The sequence below is a fragment of the Heloderma suspectum genome, chromosome 1 (assembly GCF_057233095.1).
Source record: "Heloderma suspectum isolate Gila_16-S chromosome 1, 16-S_ref, whole genome shotgun sequence".
Classification (NCBI taxonomy): domain Eukaryota; kingdom Metazoa; phylum Chordata; class Lepidosauria; order Squamata; family Helodermatidae; genus Heloderma; species Heloderma suspectum.
Genome location: NC_139458.1, coordinates 242,118,947 through 242,139,897, shown reverse-complemented (window position 1 = coordinate 242,139,897; position 20,951 = coordinate 242,118,947). Strand labels below are relative to the sequence as shown.

General features: G+C 46.3%; 1 protein-coding gene and 1 long non-coding RNA gene across 18 annotated transcripts in view; both read right to left on the bottom strand.

Moving 5' to 3' along the window:
- SUPT3H (SPT3 homolog, SAGA and STAGA complex component) overlaps positions 1 to 20,951 on the bottom strand; it is a 479,638-nt gene that overhangs the window by 261,654 nt on the left and 197,033 nt on the right. The gene's annotated exons all lie outside the window — the stretch shown is intronic.
- LOC146358868 (uncharacterized) lies at positions 4,470 to 20,010 on the bottom strand. The gene is made up of 2 exons (XR_014786065.1): positions 19,823 to 20,010; positions 4,470 to 16,650 (listed from the first exon to the last, which is right to left on the bottom strand). It is a non-coding gene; the product is annotated as an uncharacterized LOC146358868 (long non-coding RNA).

Sequence of the window (20,951 nt, the reverse complement as noted above, 5' to 3'; positions counted from 1 at the left end):
CCCAAATTATATTGCAACTTCCATTCAAATGCTGAGAGTTTCCTTTTTGGCTCAGATAAGATGCTGCAGAAAGTGCTGTCATTGACACATATCTTTTCTGGTGTACGTTGTGATGTGCAAAAACAAAAGTAAGCCTTTTCCTGAGGGGTAGCTATGTTAGTCTGTTGCAGCAAATCATAAGAATGTCTTGTAGCATCTTTGTTTTGTTGTTCATTCATTCAGTCGCTTCTGACTCTTTGTGACTTCATGGACCAGCCCACGCCAGAGCTTCCTGTCGGCCGTCGCCACCCCCAGCTCCCCCAAGGTCGAGTCCTTCACCTCCAGAATAGCATTTTGACCATCTTCTGACCTGGGAGTCCCATCTTCCGACGGTATACCAACATATCTCTGGTTGTACTGATCCATTTAGTTTTCACGGCAAGAATACTGGGGTGGGTTGCTGTTACCTTCCCCAGGGATCGTATTTAGTCTGACCTCTCTGCCCTGACCTTCCTGTCTTGGGTGTCCCTTCACGGTTTAGCTCATGGCATCATTGGGGTGCTCAAGCTCCAGCACCTCAGCAAGGTAACGATCTCCTTTGCTGGAGTGTAGCATCTTAAAGACCAACAAATGTATTGTGGCATAAGTTTCTGTGAACTACAGTCTATCTGATGTACACAGTATTACCTTAAACTGGCATGTATATTTACATTTGAGTATAGATTTTTTAAAAGTAAACACTGAGTTCAGAGAAAAATGAAATGCAAGAAATACAGACTGTGACAATTACATACAGATCAGAGGCAGGTAAAATAGTTAGTGACCATTCACCAAGTGGTTTTGATAGCACAGACACTGTTGCCTATGACGGAATGGAAGTTGCATCAACCAGTGATGGCATGTGTTATCTTGCATTTGAACCCAAGTTTTCTAAACCCACATCCAACAGCCTACTCACTGGTCTGCACTGTGGCTTCCAAACTCCATGCTTCCATGGAGGGATTAGTGGAGAAGACACCATGCCTAGTGGGTAGGTAGAAGTGCTGGGGGACTGCTAGATCCAGGCAGAATTCTGTAGGTACATAGGGCAATATGGACAATGGAGGATGCTCGTAGTAATATTTCCCTCTAGCTCCACCTACTCTTCATCCAGATTTTTCAGCCATGGCAGCCTCTGACTAGTTAAGACTGTCAGAATATGTGTGACAGAACAAGTATATCTAATGTAACTGTAAGTCAAAAATTCTGGCTTAATAAACCATGATGTGAATGGACTGCATGCTGATGCAGCCAGCCTGTTCACTCCCCTTTGCTTCTCCCCACACACTAGAGAGCAAATAAACTAGGAAGAGATAGGTTCACATGTCATCTGAATCCAGAATTATGGTTTAAGTGTGCCCAAAGAAGCGGAGATCCATAAACCAAGAGTAACTCCTGGTTTAAATCTGATTTACAATCCTGGCTTTTTTGAGAACACTAAAACATGATTGCAAGTTTGGACATAACATGAAGCTATCCCTTCCTGCTTTATGTGCCTGCTTATGTGAAGGGGGAGCAATCATATTGTTTACATCATGGCTTTTTAGCTTACAGTTACTTGCGAACATGGCCACTATGAAAATACTTGCTTTAAAAAATGTTATTTTACAGAAATGAACACATAAACAATAGTTATATTGGAATGTGTTTGATTTCTTGTATCTAATCCATGTTAGTAAAAAGGAAAACAAAACAGTTCTCTTCCATCCCCACCCCCCAAACAATGATAAAGTAATAGATTTCCCCGCCTTCCCATCCACTTAACTACTACTGATTGATCATATATTTTCAATAATGCCCAGGAGTACGTCATTATGACGGTGCCCCTTTATTCATGTTTTAGAAATTTACCTCAATATATAAAATACTGTAGTTATCAGGCTCTGGGGATATCTATGTAGAAGTTATAAACAGATTCCACTCTTCGAAAGAAAAAAAACTCCCTTGCTTCTGTCAACCTTACTTGCTGGGATAATTTCATCATAATGAGTACATCCCATATTTGAATAAACCACTACTAGATAGAGCTTTTGCCTCATCCGAGATATGTGCAATAAGAAGCTTTGCTGTTATAAATATTATGGGCATTACCTAGCCAATGGTAAAGAATTTCAAGCCCCATTGCTATCGCTGAAAGAGTGAAGCATGTGCTTAACCCTCTTCCATTGAAAGCAATGGAAATTAAAAGTGCTTAAACTTTGGCTGCAGTCTTAAAACTATGTTCTTAATGTTTTTTAGACTAACCTACAGAAGAACGTTAAATCTAGAACCATGACAGTAGGTCATGGTAAACCTTCATAGTGCACTGGAGGTATTTCTATGTCAAAACAGTTTATTTTTCATTATAAAACATACCTCTCTCCTCACCACTGTGTGGGATACATACAGTGCACCACACATTTCATGACTCTGAATCCATTTCTCCTCTATATAATATGGATTTTGGTGTGTTCTTACATCTGCTCCATTTTCTTGGTTGCCCACACCACAACTCCAAATTTTCTAGGGCTTTAAACGTAACTTTGAATATGAAACAAATTGCCTATGGAGCTCACATTGTCCAATTCTTAACCATTCACAAAATTATACGGTTAATTGCTCCTTTTTCTGCTGGAATATAATATTCTGGAGATGGATTATATGTTCTCTAAGGCTTTCTATTTTTTCAATTTTATTGGTTTTGACATTTGCCATTATATGATAGGCAGAAACCCCCTGAAGATCTAAAAAGCAAAAGATGCCCAAACCACATGAGAAAATGTCATTTAATTTCAGAAAACATAGGTATATCAGAAATGCTTATTCTTCGGACAACAAGTAAAGCTTTCTCATCCCACTTTGGATTTTCCAAGTTCTTTTAAATATGGATTTCCCAAACTTGTCATGCCCATTTTTATCGTTATTGATTTTGACTGCCTTCAGCCACAGGGGCTTAAGGTACAGAGTTTTGTGTTTTAAATTCAGGCCAGCTGTTTCAGAGCTCTTCCAAAGGCTGCAGCATGTAACATGTGTAAAGGCAGAACTACAGTGGATTAGTGTATTATCAGGGATAATTTTAAGAAAATGTTTAGATATTGTACGATTGGAAATTGGAAAAGTGATCTACATACACAAGAGTAGTGGTGTGACAGCAACAGCAGCAAACAACATGTAAAGAGCTAGTATGTAGAACTGGCTCACAGCCACTCACAGTGTACATACTATATAGTTCAAGCAAACAGCAATTGGTTTGAATTCAGCCAGGCAAAAATGTATCTTTGAGCACATGAACAGGCTCGCTGCATATGAAAAAAAGTCTCTACTGTCAAGTCTGACATTTCCCAACACTCAACTGTATTAATTTTCAAGATCTTATTTAATCTTACCGAAGTAATGTACCGTTGGAATGGCAGTTTATACTGAGCTTCCCTTAAAAAGGAACATAATGGAACATATACAATTGTATTATGACTCTTTCCCCAGAGACTCTCTGCTATTTCAAGACCTAGATCCCTAGCCTACAATATTTTACATGAATCTCTACTAGATTTCAAGGTGCTAATCATTCTACATTATGGTGAAAAATGCAAGGCCTCTTTTTGAAGTAGGTTTCTGCAATGTAGATAAGTTTATTCTAGGATATTTTCCAATCCATATATAATTCCTTAACATTTTCTCCCAATTGGCAAGCCAGAGAAGTTTCAAGTAGATGCCTCTCTCTAAAATGTTTTACTCAGTGTATACCTGGATTCTAATCCAATTCAAATAAATGTAGCTAACTTACTTGGCAGTTTTATGCACATATATCTAAACTGGGCCATCTGAATATACCAAGCCAAATCACCAATTGATCTGAGCTCAAATTTCTTCGGATAAATTTAAGGAAAGTAACTCTGATTTCTCCTTATTCTCCTTGTAACCTGATAGTGGACTATATTGATCAATTATCTGCCACAAATGAGTCATGGAGCTCTGTGGTTGTTTGAAAGAAAGCATATCAGCAGCATACATTGATATTTTAAGCTGACTAATTCCTATACATTTGCTGACTGTTTCTGGTGGCCACAGTCAAGGGTTCTAAAATTAATGAAAAGCACACCGTTGTCTTGTCCCTCTGGAAAACATAATAGGGAGGTTTAATTCTGCATTTTTGAGACTTTTACAATGGGGGCTGAATTGTATTTTATTAAACTATACAAAATATTAGTATTTTTAGTTAAGGAACCTATTCTTTATTTCCAATGGCTATTTTGAATATTTTTGTTGTAGGAAAACATAAAAACAAGAAGAGTGTAACAAAGTCTTTTGAAAATTACTTTTAATACTTAAGGGGAAGTAAAAATGCCACCTTCAGACTTGTTTGAAATTATCAAGCCAGGACTGAAATTATGGAGGAATAGCCCTTACAAAAATGTGATCTTCAAACACACACTAAGGCACAATCCAATCCAAGCTTCTGGTTAAGTCTTAGAAGGAAGACTGTTTTCTTTCTTTTTAAGGTTTTTTTTTTTTAAAGTAAGCCTGGTGTTGCTCTTCCTCAGGAAAAAAAATATGGATGAGTCCCCCTTTCAATCCTCAAGCAGTAGACCACACAAAGACATGTTAACTGGTCAAAGCTCAGAAATTCCAAAAGGAAGTCCTGTGGACCAAAGAAAGCAGCATCTTTTCCAGGAGAAACTATTTGTAAGAGAAACCTAACTAAGGTTCTTAGAGCTCAAAGTCCTCCAAGAGTGATCCATCTAAACAGATTATCCAAGGGGGTAATTTCTCTTCATAAATAAATATTTCCCTTTTTATTTTAGTGATAACACATCTGTTGAACTCACAGAAGCAGCTACTATCCAGTAACATTTACTGGATTTTAATAATTATATTTAATTAATATTTTTAATTTATTTTTAATAATCTAACAATTTATAATAATCAATTTATAATAATTAAAAGAAAATAATTTATAATAATTAATAATAATCTAACAATTTGGTTAAATGACCACCAAATCACCGCCCGTACACCTCATCCAAGTCAAACAAACATTAACAACTCTGCCTTTTCGATATATGAAGCCAAATATGCAAACAAGATCTATTTACATACCAAAATGATTTATAGAACTTGTTTGGACTTAATTTCCAGATATTCCTAATCAAGCAAAAGCAGAGCCGGCCCTCCCATGAAGCACAGTGAGGCCCCTACATGAGGCTGCAGAGTGGGAGAAGTGGCAAATTGCACTGCTCCCCCTGCCTGCCACTTCCATTGGGTGCTCTGGAGAGCCCCATCAGCTGCTCTCCCACCATGGCATTTGCTGCAGTGACAGAGCGGCTGGCAGGGCTCTCTGGAGAAGCCGCCTGCCCTCTCACTCGCCATGTGCCTCTTTACTTTTCCCACCATGCAGCTGCTTCTTCCAACCACATACAGCTGATGGGGTAGTGGCAGAAAAGGTAAGGGAGGCATGCAAAAGGAGGAGGGTGATGCGGCAGTGCATGTTCTCTCCTGCCTCAGGCAGCGAGAGAGCTTGCACTGGGGCTGAGAAAAAGCCTTAGGATAGAAGGAATGTGGGAAATCTTCTATTACACTAATTATGGAAAGCTGACCACCATTTGAAAGGAACCTGTGAATCAATTACTAGAATGGGAGAATTTAAGAATGTAGTTAACTCTCCCACTGAATTGCAGACTCTCATGACATATCACAAACTGCTGTTGAAACGCCCATCCATTTCAAAAGAGGAATTATCATGTGAAATAGGGAGCTGCTGTTTGAAAAAGGCCCAAACCAGTTTTTATGAGCAGCACTAATCACACTGTTCTATGGAGCCAAGCCATTGCTTTGGACTTTAGCTTTGTTTGCTTCAGTAGAAGGCATCCTTCAGTTAAAGTCCAGTCATAAGGGATTGCCTCTTGATAGTGCACCCTCAGACTAGTACACCCTCGGACACATTTCTCTGGTGCCCACCAAGGTGTCCTACCCCTTCTGCTTGAAAAAAATAAAAATAAAGGTTCTTACTGGCAGCTGGGATTGCTTCAAAGCAAAGTCAGGGCTTCTAGCTGCTCTCATCTTTTCCCCATCAATGTCTCTGGGCCACATGTGGGGCTCAGAGGCATTTTTAGGAAACAAAGATGGCAGGTGGCTGCAGGCCAATGCTTTCATCTGCAGGGTGCCCATTTTGTGTTGGTGCTCAGTACAGTTTCTCTAACTGCCAAATGTGCCCATTGGACCCAAAGGTGGTGGAAACGCATCAGCAGCAACGGAGCATGCACATTTTCTGCAGGTTCCCAGGATCGCTCATCTGGCCCATACCCCTTCCAGTCCACTAGATATTGCAGGCGGCCACGAGAAAGGTGGGAGTCCAGAATCTCTGCGGCCTCAAACTCCTCCTCCCCCTCCATCAGCGGCGGGGGGGAGCCGGCCGAGCGATGAGGGTCACCAGAAACCAGGGGGGACAGCAAGGACCGATGAAAAACAGGATGGATCTTCATGGAGGGGGGGAGAGCCAGGCGAAAAGCAACAGGGTTAATCTGGGCCGTAATCTGGAAAGGCCCCGTGCGGCGAGACGCGAGCTTCTTTGCGGGTGAGTGAGAGGGGAGGTATTGGGTGGACAGCCAAACCCAGTCCCCCAGTTGCAGAGACGGACCCGGCTGGCGCTGCCGGTCTGCAGAGGCCTTGTAGGCTGTCTTGGCTTGCTCGAGGGAGTCCCATAGGAGGTGGTGTACCGCTCGCAACTCCTCTAAAAAGTAATGGGCCGCTGGCACCGAAAAGGGAGCTAAGGTGGACGGGAAAGCCTTGGGGTGGTAACCAAAATTGGCAAAAAATGGAGTTTGGCGGGTGGAAGCATGGCAGGCATTGTTATAAGCAAATTCTGCGAGAGGCAGCAAGGAAAACCAGTCATCTTGCTGGTAACTGACATAACAGCGCAAATATTGCTCCAGAGTCGCACTGGTGCGCTCGGTCTGACCGTCCGTCTGTGGGCGGAGGAAAGACGGAGCATCACATGGAGACGCCCAAGTAGCTCCCTCCACAAATGGGCAGTGAATTGGGCCCCCCTATCCGAAACGAGACCCTCGGGCCATCCGTGGAGTCGGAAAACATGTGCCAAAAACAGCTCCGCTGTCTCCCTGGCTGTGGGCAACCCAGAGCAGGGGATGAAATGGGCCATCTTAGAAAACAAATCCACCACCACCAGAATGGTGGTCTTACCATGTGAGGGAGGCAAGTCAGTGATGAAGTCAAGGGAGAGCAGTTTCCAAGGTCCTGAGGGGGTAGGCAGGGGGTGAAGCAAGCCTGTGGGCTTGCCGGAGGGGGCTTTCAACCACTGGCAGGTTGGGCAGGAGGTGACATAGGACTTGACGTCCCGACACACATGAGGCCACCAAAAACCCGCATCACTCCATGCAGGGTCTTGGCAAAGCCAAAATGCCCAAAGGTGGGGGAGTCGTGGCACTGATGGAGGACCTTATTTATTTATTTATTTATTTATTTATTTATCTCATTTCTATACCGCCCAATAGCCGAAGCTCTCTCACGGAGGAGTCTAGAAGGCACATAGACCCGACCGGAATGGTAAAGCAGGCCACCTCGCAAAGAGAAGGTGGTGTGTGTGTGGGGGGAGAGGCTAGCCCCAATTCCTCCACTTTTCCTCCACTGCAGAAAAGCATCCTGAGCCTGTGCAGAGTGACGGAGCTCCTCCCATGAGTGAGACACCACAGCTGCCGCCAGGCTCTGGGGAGGAAGAATCAGAGGGGGGGATTTCCCTCACCCCCTGGCTGGAGGTCCAGCTTAGGACAAAGAGCATCTGCTTGTAGGTTGTCGGAGGCCTTCACATGGCAAATCTGGTGGAACCGGGGGGAAAAAAGCGACCACCTAATCTGCCTCTGGTTTAAGGCACAGGCTGTCTGAAGATGTTCCAGGTTCCAGATGATCAGGGGGAGGGGGTACTTGTCAGGGGTCGAGACCGAACTAAGGGCTCTATAGTCGTGCACCGGGCGGAGTTCTACAGATTTTTGGGCCACAAAGATGGTAGGGGAGCAGGAGGGGGAGGAGGAAGGTCGAATGAAGCCACGTCTGAGGTTTTTGTCCAAAAACTCTCGCAGAGCTCGAAGTTCCAGCTCCGACATTGAATACAGCCAGTCAGCGGGGATGGTCACCCCCGGAATGAGGTTAATGGCACAGTCAAATGGGTGGTGGGGGGGGAAGCTGGTCAGCCTCCTTCTTGTCGAATACATCCCGAAAAGCTGCATACTTCTCTGGGAGGGTCACGGTAGCTGAAGAACTGTCAGCAGCAGACAAGGAGGGGGAGGAAAGGGTTAAAACCTGGACTGGGACTGGCACCTCGGTCAGGAGGCAATGCTCCCGGCAGTAGGGAGACGAGAACTCCACTTGCTGAAGCCCCCAAGAAATCTGAGGATTATGCTTAGAGAGCCAGGAAACACCTAGCACGATTGGGTATTGGGGAACCTTGGCCAAGTGAAACTGAATCTGCTCAATGTGGGACTGGGCGCGCAGAGTGAGCAGAGCTGTAATCCCGGTCACCGCGCCCGAAGAAAGAGGACGCCCATCGATGGTCTCCACTGCCAAAGGGGCAGGAAGAGGCAGGGTAGGAATCTTGTGGAAGGGGGCGAAGGTTTCATCCATGAAACTGGTCGTAGCCCCCGAGTCCACTAAAGACAGGGCCTCCACCCCACCCCACTGGGAGGAGTGGAGGTGAACATGCAACAGCAGATGGGGGGGGGTTGCGGAAGGCACCCACCGGGTGTGGAACCGACCCCACACTGGAGACCCCCTACAGGCTTGAGGGACAGCCTAGCCAGGCCTGGGGGCGAGGAGGAGGAGGAGGAGGAAGGAGAGGAGGGGGAGGCAGAGGAGCTGCGGGTCTAGCGTGGCAGGTTTTGGCAAAATGTCCCAGTTTTCCACACCGAAAGCATTGGCGCTCAGCGCGCCGCCGCTCTAGTTCCTCTGGGCGAAGTGGGGATCGGGTAGTTCCCAGCTGCATCGGGGTCTCCTCCGCCCCGGCCGCAGGGGCGGGGGGTGGGGGCAGGAAACGGGGGGGAATGGGAGGAAGGAAATCTAGGCCCCCAGTGCCCCGCCGGGTCTGCCGGCGCCCCTCCAGCCGACTATCTATCTGGAGGCAGGTCTGGATGAGGTCCTCCAAAGTAGGCGGGCTAAGCGTGCTCACCAACTCGTCCAAGATCTTGTCGTCCAAACCGTCCAAAAACTGAGCCACCAGTGCAGCATCACTCCATTGTAAATCCTGCATCAGCAAATGAAAAGTTGTCGCATAGCTGGAAACTGAGTCCTTGCCCCGCTATGCCTCCTTTCCGTGCTCTCCTTTGCTCATCGCTCTCTGCGTCTGCATCGAGCATCTAGCAAGCCTCGTTCCCGCACTTTCTCACTGCTAGGATCACTATCAATCTCAGGAATGCTGGCAGGAGGAATCTCTGCCAGCTGCTGTGCTTGTGAGGGATGAGCTGCCTCCTCTCCCACAGATTGCTGTTCCTCCTCAGAATCAGAACTGGTCTGGGGCTCTATGGGCTCAGTTTCTACCCTGACACTTGGGAGATGTCTCACCATATAATGGAATCACAGAACAGTAGGGTTAGAAGGGGCCTATAAGACCATCAAGTCCAACCCCCTGCTCAATGCAGGAATCCAAGTCAGAACATCCCTGACAGATGGCTGTCCAGCTTCATCTTGAACACCTCCATTGTGGGAGAGCCCACCACCGCCCTAGGTAATGGGTTCCATTGTCGTATTGCTCTAACAGTCAGGAAGATTTTCCTGATGTTCAGCTGGAATCTGGCTTCCTGTCACTAAAACACATTATTCTGTGTCCTGCACTCTGGGATGATGGAGAAGAGATCCCGGCCTTCCCCTCTGTGACAACCTTTCAAGCACTTGAAGAGTGCTATGATGTCTCCCCTCAGTCTTCTCTTCTCAAGGCTAAACATGCCCAGTTCTTTCAGTCTCTCCTCATGGGGCTTTGTTTCCAGTCCCCTGATCATCTTTGTTGCCCTCCTCTGAACCCTCTCCAGTTTGTCTGCATCCTTCTTAAAGTGTAGTGCCCAGAACACAGTACTACTAACCAGTACTGAGTAGAGGGGAACTAGTACTTCACATGATTTCAAAGCTATACTTCTATTAATGCAGCCCAAAATAGCATTTGCCCTTTTTGCTGCCACATCACATTGTTGGTTCATATTCAGTTTGTGATCTACATCATTTCCAAGATCCTTCTCATTTCTTGTTGAGCCAAGTATCCCCCAATCCTGCCCCATTAGCCTGTATTTTGCTTTTGCCAGGGGGGTCATAGACCCTCTTTCGGGAGAAGACTGAGCCAAAGTAGGAATTGAGCACTTCTGCATTTTCTTTCTCATCTGTTATCATTTTGCCATCCTTATTTAATAGCTGAACCACCATTTCTTTCCTCTGTCCTTTACTATTCACGTAACTGAAGAAAGCCCTTTTGTTGCTTTTAGCATTCCTCGCTAAACTCAACTCATTCTCAACTTTAGCCTTTCTGCCAGCATCCCTGCAATTCTGTGCTACCTGTCTGTGTACTCTTCCTTTGTCCTTCCTTGCACTTCCTATATGTGTCCTTTTTTGTTTTCAGGACATCTCTAAGCTTGTTGTGAAGCTACATTGGCTTCTTCTGTTGTCTTCCGCCTTTTTTTCTTGTTGGACTTGTTTGCAATTGTGCCTTTAGAATTTCCTTTTCTAAAAACTCCCACCCGTCTTGGACTCCTTTTCTCATTAGAGTCGCTTGCCATGGGACCTTACCTATCATTGTTATTAAAATCGGCTTTCCTTAATTCCAGGGTATGCTACACTCGGCTACACTCGGCTTTTGATTCCTTTAGAACCAAGAACTCAAGGATAATATGGTCGCTTTCCCCCAGAGTTCCTGTAACTGCTACTTTATCCACTAAGTCATCTCTGTTGGTTAGGATCAAGTCAAGGACAGCCGATCCTCTACTTCCTTCCTCCACTTTCTGTAGGAGGAAATTATCAGCAACACAAGTCAGGAAACTCTTGGGAGGGACCATGTTTTGCAGGATGCGTCTCCCAACAAATATCGGGGAAATTGAAGACCCCCATTACTACTACATCATGGTTCCTTGAAACATTGGCTATTTGCTTTCCCAAAGTTTCATCCTCATCTTCTCCTTGATTGGGTGGCCGGTAGTAGACTCTGACCACCAGGTTCCTTGTATTCTTTACTCCATTTATTTTAACCCAGATGCTCTCGATGGGGCTACCAAGCTCATCCTCCTGTATTTCTGTGCAGGGATATGTATTTTTAACATACAGTGCAACTCCACCTCCCTGTCTGTCCCTCCTGTTCTTTTTGAACAAGTTATATCCTTCAATTGCTGTAGTCTAGTTATGGGAATCATCCCACCAAGTCTCAGTTACACCTCTCAAGTCATAATTTCCCTCCTGCATTCAGAGTTCAAGTTGCTTCTGTTTGTTTCCCATATCTGGGCAGTAGTGTATAGACATCGAAGACCATGTGCTTTATGGTCTGGCTTTCTTCCTACATGTTTTGGAAGGCTATTATTGGGTGCTATTAGAGCTGTTGTTGTCTCCATTGTGGTACATGGGCTTATGTCCACTGTTACCCCCAACTTTACGTCTCCCTTCTCCGCAGGATTCAGTTTAAAGCCCTCCTGATAAAGTTCTTCATGCTGTGGCCAAACACATTCTTCCCAGCCTTTGTGAGGTGCAACCTGTCCCTTGCCAACAGTACATCTTCCAGGAAGTACAGACCATGCTCCCAGAATCCAAATCCCTCGTGTCGGCACCACCTTCGTAGCCAGTCATTCATCCAGAGTATTTTTTGTTCCCTTTCTATCCCCCTTCCAACTACTGGAAGGATGGATGAGAAAACTGAGCCCCAAAGTTCTTGAGTTTCCTTCCCAAAGCTTCAAAGTCTGACGTGATTTCTTCGTAGCTCTGCTTGGCAGTACCATTTGTTCCCACATGGATGAGAAGAAAAGGATACCTGTCAGTGGGTTTTGTGAGTGCAGGCAACCCTTCAGTCACATCTCTAATCCATCCTCCCGGGAGACAGTATACCTGGCAAGTCCATGGGTCTTCGCAACATACTTGGGTTTCGATCCCATGCAGCAAGGAGTCTCCTACTACTACTACTTTTCTCTTCTTGTTGTAGGCCTTGGTTTCATCGCCTCTGCTTGACTGACCTTCAGCCTCTTGCTTGCTCTCATGCAGGTTCCCCTGTAATTCTTCCTCTGCAGGCTGTCCTCCAGTCTCTTCCTTAAGTACCTGGAAACAGTTCCATAGTTCCACTGCTTCCACTGGTGTAGAGTGGTTTCTAGTTCTTCTGCTCTTGTCACCCTTTCCCAAGGAGTATCCTCTATGTCATTTTTCATCGTCTCAGCAGTTTCCTCTTCTGCCTCAACTTGCTGTTGCTCTTCTAGCTTCTGTTCTTCACTTTGCTGCTGTAGTTCCACTGTTCTGTCCAAGAACTCTTCGTCTTCTCTTATTCCCAGGAGGGTCGACACTCACTGCTCCAGTCCCCTTACTTTTTCTTCCAGCAGCGTGATCAACTTGCACTTGTTGCACATGTAGGCCATGTTGATCTCGGGCAAGAAAACAAAAATGGCACAGACCTTGTAAGTTACCACCACTGGAGAGTCTTTTGCTTCCATAGTCTCTTTTCTCTTTTTGTTTCTAGCTTTCTGATTGTACTGGAATGGCCTGTCCTTTTGCCTCTACTCACTGGAGGTTAAAAACAGAGTCCCACTGATATGGAAGTGTGTGTTACAAGAAAAAATAAATTAAAAAAATGTTAGGGACCTCCCCCTTGACCTCCTCCGGCAAACTCCTGTTTGCTCTCCCTGTTTGTTCTCTCTGATTGCTCGCTCTCTGGGAGCTTGCTTGTATAGCCCCCTAAACCAGCTGGAGCAGCTTCCTCTGCTCTGCTCAGCTAGGAGGCGGGAAAGAAGAACGCAATCCTATGCATGTTTAGACAGAAAAAGTCCTACAACTCCAAGCCGGCTAGAGAATGCTGGGAGTTGTACAACTTCTCTGTCTAAACATGCATAGGTTTGCACTCTTAGTATCCAAGACTTCTTAAATGTTTTGTTTTGCAATCAGTTGTGAATGGAAGCTTAGAGCTCGATAGCCATATAAATACACTTTAAAATTGGCAGAGGCAGAATCTGTTAAAGGAGGGCAGTTGACAGCATCACAACAAAAATAAAAATACTAATTTATTAACCCAATTGCAAGCACAGGCATCCGTTTTTTTTATTGCCAAACAGTATCACCTTCTAATGTTTTCCTGCTAAGACCTCTTATACCAGGGGTGTTGTACCCCTTTCAGCATGAGGGCCAAATTCAAGTTCAGATAAGCTCTCGGGGCACATGCTCCAGTGGTGGTGGTGGGGCTGAAAGAGAGTTTGTGGGGGGAAATACCAGCATATTTTCCTTTAAAACTTTGACTGCCAGTAACTAAGCCTTAGGAGAGGCATTTCAAATTTTTAGACTGGGAAAGAACCGCAGTGAGGGTTGCTCAGAAAAAAGGGGTGAGCTCAGGGGAAGGAAGCCTGACCACCTGGAAAACCCCAGAGGGCTGGATTGGCACCAGAGGCAAGGAAAGATCATAATCTAAGCCAAAGGTCTGGCTTTGAAAGGAGTGTTTAACGTGACTGAAGGGCAACAGAGTGGATAAGAATGAACCCCCTGTAAAAAATATGTATTCAAAAAAGTAAGATCCTTTCACTGTTCAGGGGCATACAACCCCATTTAGAAACAGCTGGAAAAATGTTATGGAAATACAAGACTCCAATCATTTACAATGGCTTCTGGAATAGAAATCACATACAAGAACATGGGAAATTATTTCACAACCTATGAGTGCTTCTCTAAGTTACAAGCAGGGAGCAAGCCTAAGGCTACTAGACACTGTCTAGAGGGCCATAGGATTTTTTGGTTACTGGGAACCGAGGTTGCAGCCAGGGCTCCGAACACAGTTCCCAGAGAATGCGCTCCCCTCCCAGCTGGTGTGGTTCTCTCTGTGCCAGCTATTTATTTATTTTATTTATTAAAACATTTCTACCCTGCCATTTACCATTAAGATCTCACGGCGGCGTACAGATAAAATCAATTTAAACAGTATAAAACAATAAATAATTTAAACACCTAAAAACATATTAAACTATTAAACAAGCTAATACTAGTTAAAATCTAAAACAATAAAACAGTTAAAGCAATGTGCTAGGGAATGCAGTTAGCCCTCAAAGGCTATGGTAAAAAGCCATGTTTTTACTTGGCGCCGAAACGAGACCAATGTCTGCGCTACTCGGGCCTCCAAGGGGAGGGCATTCCACAAATGGGGTGCCACAGCAGAGAAGGCCCTCTCCCATGTCCCACCATAGTGTATGTCTCGTACTGGTAGGAAGCAGAGGAGGGCCCCTCCAAAAGATCTCAGTTCTCAGGCAGGCATATACAAGGAGAGGCGCTCCCTCAAATATCGAGGTCCCAAGCCGTTTAGGGCTTTAAATGTCATCACTGAAACCTTGAATTCCAACTGAAAGTGTATTGGCAGCCAGTGCAATTCCTTTAAAACCGGTGTTATATGGTTTTTATGAGGTGTTCTGGTCAGCAGTCTAGCTGCTGCGTTTTGCAGTAGCTGCAACTTCTGAGTCGTCTTCAAGGGCAGCCCCCATGTAAAGTGCATTTGTTGTTGTTCTTGTTCAGTCGTTCAGTCGTGTCCGACTCTTTGTGACCCCATGAACCATAGCACGCCAGGCCTTCCTGTCCTGCGCTCTCTCCCGGAGCGTGCTCAAGTTCATATTCATTGCATCCGTGATGCTATCTAGCCATCTCATCCTCTGCCGTCCCCTTCTCCTTTGGCCTTCAGTCTTTCCCAGCATCAGGGTCTTTTCCAGGGAGTTTTCTCTTCACATTAGGTGGCCAAAATATTGGAGCTTCAGCTTCATTATCTGAAGTACTGCTGAAGCCTAGCTTGTAGGATTTTGAGCATCACCTTGCTGGCATGTGAAATGAGCGCAATTGTGCGGTAGTTTGAACACTCTTTGGCGTTGCCCTTCTTTGGAATTGGAATGTAAACTGACCTTTTCCAGTCTTGTGGCCACTGTTGAGTGTTCCAGATTTGTTGGCATATTGAATGCAGCACTTTTACAGCATCATCTTTTAGGATTTTAAATAGCTCGGCTGGAATACTGTCATCTCCGCTAGCTTTGTTGTTACTAATGCTTCCTAGGGCCCACTTGACTTCACTCTCTAGGATGTCCGGCTCAAGTTCAGTGACCGCACTATCATGGCTATCAGGGACATTCAAATCTTTCCTGTATAGTTCTTCTGTGTATTCTTGCCACCTCTTCTTAATCTCATCTGCTTCTGTTAGGTCCCTGCCTTCTTTGTCCTTTATCATGCCCGTCTTTGCAAAAACATTCCCTTGAGATCTCCGATTTTCTTGAAGAGATCTCTAGTCTTTCCCATTCTGTTGTTTTCCTCGATTTCTTTGCATTGTTCATTTAAGAAGGCCTTCTTGTCTCTCCTTGCTATTCTCTGGAACTCTGCATTCAGTTGGGTATATCTTCCCCTTTCTCCCTTGCTTTTCGCTTCCCTTCTTTCGTGAGCTACTTGTAAAGCCTCATCAGACAGCCACTTGGCTTTCTTGCATTTCTTTTTCTTTGGGATGGATTGAGTTGCTGCCTCCTGAACAATGTTACGGACCTCCGTCCATAGTTCCTCAGGCACTCTGTCTATCAGGTCTAATCCCTGAAATCTATTCCTCACCTCCACTGTATATTCATCAGGGATATATTTAGGTCATACCTGAACGGTTTAGTGGTTTTCCCGACGTTCTTCAATTTAAGCCGAAATTTTGCAAGAAGCAGCTCATGATCTGAGCCACAGTCAGCTCCAGGTCTTGTTTTTACTGACTGTATGGAGCTTCTCCATCTTGGGCTGCAAAGGACATAATCAATCTGATTTCGATATTGACCATCTGGTGACGTCCATGTGTAGAGTCGCCTCTTGTGCTGTTGGGAAAGAGTGTTTGCTATGATCAGCATGTTCTCTTGGCAAAACTCTATTAGCTTTTGTCCTGCTTCATTTTGTACACCAAGGCCATGCCTGCCTGTTATCCCGGTGATTTCTTGACTTCCTACTTTAGCATTCCAATCCCCTATGATGAAGAGGACATCTTTTTTTGGTGTTAGTTCTAGAAGGTGTTGTAGGTCTTCATAGAACCGATCAACCTCAGCTTCTTCGGCCTCAGTGGTTGGGGCATAGACTTGAATTACTGTGATGTTAATAGTCTAATTGGGAAGTTACCAGTGTGTGTACTACTGTGGCTAGGTTGTGTCCAGAAAGGCCATAGCTGGCGGATCAGCCGAAGCTGGCCCCAAGTACTCCGGGCCACGGAGCCCACCTAGAGCTCCAATGACAGGGATGGGTCTAGGAGTATTCCCAAGCTATGCACCTGCTCCTTCAGGGGCAGTGCAACCCCATCCAGGACAGGTCACTTACCCAATTCCCAGACTCGGGAACCACCAATCCACAGAGCTTCCGTCTTGTCAGGATTTAGCTTCAGTTTACTGGCCCTCATCCAGCCCATTATACCCTCCAAGCACTGGTCCAGCACCTTCACCGCATCAGCCAACTCTGACGACAAGGAGAAATAGAGCGGAGTATCATCAGCATACTGGTGACACCCCACCCCAAAACTCCTAATGACCTCACCCTACGGTTTCATATAGGTGTTCAACAGCATAGGGAATAGAATAGAACCCTGTGGCACCCCACAGCTTAATAGCTATGGGGTAGAACAGGAATCCCCCAACACCACTCTCTGGAATCGGCCCTGCAAGTATGAGTGGAACCACTGTAGCACAGTGCCCCCGACTCCCATCCTGCAGAGCCAATCCAGTAGACACCATAATCAATAGTATCAAAAGCCGCTGAAAGATCCAGGAAGATCAACAGGGTAGCACTCCCTGTCTTTCACCCGGAGTAGGTCGTCAGTCAGAACAGGCAAGGCTGTTTCAGTGCCGTACCCTAACATGAAACCAGACTGAAATGGATCCAGATAATCAGTTTCCTCCAAGAATGTCTGAAGCTGCCCAGCCACCACATGCTCAAGCACCTTGCCCCAAAAGGGGATATTGGCAATGGGGCGATAGTTCCCACACACCTCTGGGTACAGGGTGGCCCTCTTCAGGACAGGGTGCACTACTGCCTCTTTCAAGGCGGCAGGCACCACCCCCTGACAGAGGGAAGCATTTACCACTCCCTGGACCCACCCAGTCAATCCACCCCTGCTAGATTGTATTAACCAAGAAGGGAAAGGGTCAAGCTTACATGTGGTGGGCTGGACTGATTGGCCACATCATCAGGCTGCAACGACAGAAACTGATCCCAGGAAACACAACCAGGCGGAACACTGGACACCTCCCCAGAGTGCGATAACTGTGGCATCAAGTTCTGAGCGAATACGAGCAACTTTCTCCTCAAAGTGCTTAGCAAATTTATCACAGCAAATGACCGAGGGTTACAATCCCAGTTTCTCTGAGCCCAACCAAGATCCCAACAGGTTCTTCACCACTCGGAGCAATTCTGCTGGGCGACATTTCGAGGATGAAATAATAAATGTATAATAAGATTTTTTGCCATCCTCACTGCCACATAATAAGCAATGAAGAGTCTTTGCTAATCGCCAGTCGTACTCGCTCCAAGACCCATGCCACCTGCACTCTAGCTGTCATGTGGCCTGTTTCATTGCCCACAGATCTTCTGTGAAAAAAGGTGAGTTATGGGCTCCACATCACCAGAGTGAGCTCTTGGGAGTGATTGTATCGATGGCCCTTCCCAAATAACCATTCCATGGTGAGACAAAAGCCTCAACCGAATCACCAGCCCTATCAGCCAGAAAATCCCCCAGAGCATTCAGGAATCCATCGTATTCCATACGTCTCTGGGGGCGGACCTCTGGGGTTGAACCCCCCACCCCCATCAGAACATCTCTCATCCACCGAACGGCAAAAGCCAGGTCTAGGGTATGTCCTGCCACATGTGTCGGGCCAGTGATGTACTGAGACAGCCCCACGGTTGTCATGGTTGCCATGAAGTCCTGAGTAGGCCCTGTCAGGATAGCCTCGGCATGGATGTTCAAGTCCCCCAGAACCACTGTCCTAGGGTTCTCCAACACCACCTCCAATGCCAGATCAGGCAGGGAGACTGCTGGGCAGCGGGGTGGGCGGTACACCAGCTGCATACCTGTTCTGTCTCTTTGGCCCAACACAAGGTACAGACCCTCAAAACTGGTGCTAGGATGTACTAGTTTCCTCATGAGGGAGATGGAATGCTTATGGATGACAGCAACTCCTCCCCCCCAACCCTCCAATCTAGGTTGGTGCTGCACTGAGTACCCAGGTGGGCAAAGCTGAGACCTTTCCACCCCGCCCAGCTCATCAACCCAGGTCTCAGTAATGTACACCAGGTCAGCCCCTTTGTTCACAGTCAAGTTATGGATAGTAATTGTTTTATTATGTACTGACCTCACATTCAAAAGCAGCACCAACAGATCAGAGGGTGGGCTGATAGGACAACCTAGATTTTGAGGTATGGGGGAAGGACAGAAAGATGGGACAGATTTCAAATATCTGTCCCACCTTTCCCTTACCTGACTTGTCCAACCCCCAACGCCATACCTCCCTCTGCCCGAGATTATTCCAATAGGGGCACCCCATTTCTCCCCTGTCCCCTGGGATTCACCTAAGCACATATACAGCTCTAAAATGATATAAAACTAATAAGAAAAGGCCAGTACAGCCAGACAACAAACCAGGACAGTAAAAACTGTAGCAGTAACCTAAAATTAAAAGAGGACTACTCCCCCTCCCCCCTCAAGCACTCCACACTCATACACTCCCATAAGGCTGCTGTCAGGAGCGCCCTAGCTGCCTCTTACAGTCCCCTCCAATAGCCAACTCAGGACACAGATGACGAGGATTCTTTCCAAGGCTTTATTCCGTTATGACTCTTTCAGATGCTAATCACCAGCGACTAAGCAAGGAACTGCACTGGGGATAGATAGCAGAGTAGCCTAAGCTCCACATTAGGCAGTTGGTCCCCGTTTGAAGGAGAACCGCGGGAGGACTCTGAACTTATGGGCTATGGAGAGATCCTCCCTCTTACTCTTGGGTCCTCGGGACGCGACCATTGTTTCAGCGCCAAACGGGCAGAGCGCCTCCTTTCGGTGCCCTCCATCTGTCACTGCTCCCTGCGTCTGCGCCGAGCATCCAGCAAGGCCCGATCCCCCGCTCTCACTGCCAGGGTCACTATCTCTCTCAGGAATGCAAGCAGGAGGAATCTCTCCCTGCCGCTGTGCCTGTGAGAGATGAGCGAGCTCCTCTCCCACAGATTGCTGTTCCTCCTCAGAATCAGAACTGCTCTGGGGCTCTATGGGCTCAGTTTCCACCCTGACATCTGTTATCCAGGCTATGGCTAGCCTCTCACCATAGCCAATTAGCCCCACCCCTCAGCTCTCACCTAAGGGATGGTTGGAATTCAGCCTCCCCAGCTATCCCAAGCCCTAACCCTGGGATAGCTCACTCACCCAAAACATGCGCGCACACAGACAGCTACACGAGAAGGGTGTGGTTCCCTCTCCTTCCTCACTCCCCAAAGGAGCAACCCAAAGGGGGGACCCCCCTTGGTGTCACCCCCTTCGGTAGCAACCCCACTGATGTTGGGCCTGCCACCTCAGCTGGCCAGCTTATATAGCTCCTTCCAAGAAGAGACATGTGGAGGTGGTCAGCAACAGCTGGTTCAGTACCCAGGGGCCTGGTCCTGCAGGGAATGGTTGTCTGTCAGGCAGAAGTCCAGTTGCTCTGTCTAGGCGAAAGTCCACAGAAGAGAGCAGTGCTGATAACGGTGGTGGCGGCGGCGGCGGGACCAGCAGCAAGCACTCCTTCTTCACTGGATGATGGCTTTGCCTCCTTCTCCAACAGCTATGTCTGTGCACTTGGAAATGGAGCACAGAGAGTGGGAAAAGGGGGCAGTCGCAGGTGTGGGAAGGAGAGGAGACCACAAAAAACACATGACACAGCTTCCTATATGCCACATGGACTCCTCTCCCCCTCCCTGAAGCTATGGCTAGAAAGCCAAAATTGGCTGTCTAGCCAAAAATGCAAGGCTGCCGTAGCCAAAAATGCAGGGCTGCCCTAGACGTCGGAGGCTGCCGACTATCTCAATAGGACTGCACCCGCAATTACTTTTACTTAAAATGCTTCCCTAATGTTTTATTTCAAGTGCTTTATATAGTTACTGAAAGATTTTCATATACTTTATAATGAATGATATTTTCAATTTATATTTTTGATTTTTAAAAAAAATCTACAGAGAAATTCAGAGTAACTTTGAACAGGATTCACATTTATAGAATGCGTTTGCTGGCTTAGACTTACCATCATTTGTCCACAACTTTCAGCTAGTTCACACCCATGGGTTGTATCCAATATTAGTCCTGGTAATGCGGGGAAAATAATTTTCCACAGAAAATTTTCCAGTGCTTAATTTTCTATGGAAAATTTTCCATTTCACAAGTTCATTGGTAAAAATGAATGTATACTCATTGCAAATACGATATTCCACAAGCTTGGCGGTTTCAAAGTTGTGATTAAAGTTTTTTAAGTGATTATCCCGCGCAAGTCTGTGAGAGAGAGAGAGTGTGTGTGTATATATTATATGAACGCAACAAGAGCCATACTGGATCAGACCAAGGGTCCATCCAAGTCCAGCATTCTGTTCACACAGTGGCCAACCAGCTGTCAACCAGGAACCCACAAGCAGGGCATGAGCGTAACACCACCCTCCCACCCATGTTCCCTGGCAACTGGTGTACATAGGCTCATTGCCTCTGGTACTGGAAGTAGCACACAGAGCCATCAAGACTATGAGCAAGC